General features: G+C 26.7%; 1 long non-coding RNA gene across 1 annotated transcript; it reads right to left on the bottom strand.

Moving 5' to 3' along the window:
* Positions 1–1605, bottom strand: LOC124885546. Its single transcript, XR_007042656.1, has 3 exons — positions 1324–1605; positions 308–371; positions 1–147 (listed from the first exon to the last, which is right to left on the bottom strand). It is a non-coding gene; the product is annotated as an uncharacterized LOC124885546 (long non-coding RNA).
* Positions 1606–1915: the final 310 nt, after the last annotated feature.

Here is a 1915-nt window from a genome sequence, read left to right as displayed (position 1 = left end):
CTAAGAGTGTACCTATAGATTGGCTACATAGAACAAATATTGAATAAGTGACTATTTGGATCCACCATTTGTATTGTACCAAAGTTGGAGCTTTTAATTCAGTCCCAATGTTCTCAGAGGTGATTTCTTCTCCTTTAGCTTGGTCACCTGTTGCAATAATAAATTACCAAGAAAATTACTATCAATTTTAGTATTTTGTGCATGTGGTTACTTTAATGTATGGTGTAACTCTATCAAACATTGTCTATCATAATACTAGTAAACCTTCAAATTTTTTATTTACCACACCAAAGTTATTGAACTTTACCCTCTTATACGTTGATAACAGTGAAGTTGCAAAATTTATCACATACCCTTTATACTCCTTTCGCCTGAAAATAAGTGACACAAAAATAATTGTTTCAAAATAGTGTCATCTTAGGCATTCAAGATAAAAATTTATATGTTTTTTCAATTGTACCCTTAAACTCTATTTTCTTAATTTTTTACTTCCTTTAATTCAAAATAAATGATTTTTTTATCTCAATATATACACACATACTAAGAATAAGAAACTAAGACATAAATTGTACTTTACTTTTCATGTTTACTCTTTTAGATATTATTAAACTACTCTTAAAATTTCAGTCACATTAAAATAAAGTCAATAAAGTATCTTGAAACTAATAACCTAGAGAGTGTAAATGAAGAGTAAAATTGAAAGAAATAACAAACATATCTTTTGAAGAATGGACAATTCAATTAGTTTGGAATGGACAATTCAATTAGTTTGGACATTGAAAATAACTCAAAAATTCATTTATTTTGAATTAGACAGAGTAATTCTCAAGAAACATTTATTACCCATTTTTACTATAAGAACAAACGAAGGTAAACTATAAAGAAACATGAGCTAAACGTGTTATATTTTGCACTTTTTTTTTTTTTTAGGTAAGTCCATACTTTTGCTCTTTGAACAGCCATGAAAAATCTTTTTTACCCCAACCTATCGCAGCAAGTTATAAGGTACTCTCTCCATTTCATAATAAATGAATTGTTGAATTTTGATACACAAATTAAAAAAATATTAAAGATATAAATTTAACACAACTTTTTATTTTTATCCAAAAAAAGAAAAACTGACCTTGTAATATTTTTTTAAAAGTTAATTGATTGTCAAATCGTAAGGATAAATTTAAAAAAAAAAACTCAATGATTCACTTATTTTGAAAACATTAATAAATACTCCAACACTTTACTTATTCTGAAACGGAAAGAGTATTAGATATATATGTACATATAATACAATCATAGAGAATGGATAAATAGAAAAGAAGCTCTTACCTTGTACTTGTGATTGCACTATTGCTGGAGAATCCCCCATCTCATAAGCTAAGAGAGGAAATATTATTAGTAATAATTTTAGAAGAAACCTGTTGATTTAATTTGTCTTCGAAGCTAAACGATGGTACAAAAATAAGTGGTTCTTTAATTTGATTGAAATAGCCAGTGGCTTTATTTGCAATTGGCAACTTTTCTACACTAATTGATAGGATATATACAGCAATGAATAGGAAAGAGAACATTTAGTACCAGTAGTAATTATTTTGGGCTGGCCAAATTATGACAGATCAATCAAAGTCTTTCTCAAATTAGTGAATTGCCTCGTTTCACGGTCCATGTCCATCCAACTGAGGATAAGATCAATCAAAATCAAAGTTCCATTTGTTCCGCTCTATATTAATTGACTCCTATAAACTTGATAAATTCATTAATTATGTGTATACACACTTTATTTAGTTATTTATCAAATTAATCTTATTAATTGTACTTTAAAAATATAAATTTGAATATATACACTTTATTTATTCATTTAATAATAAAAGTAATATTAAAAAAATATAATAAAATCCTCTTAATTTCATTAACGAGGCAA

The sequence above is a fragment of the Capsicum annuum genome, chromosome 7 (genome assembly GCF_002878395.1).
Source record: "Capsicum annuum cultivar UCD-10X-F1 chromosome 7, UCD10Xv1.1, whole genome shotgun sequence".
In the NCBI taxonomy this organism is placed as follows: Eukaryota; Viridiplantae; Streptophyta; class Magnoliopsida; order Solanales; family Solanaceae; genus Capsicum; species Capsicum annuum.
Note: the sequence above shows the minus strand (reverse complement) of the source record. Positions and strands in the feature narration are given on the sequence as shown.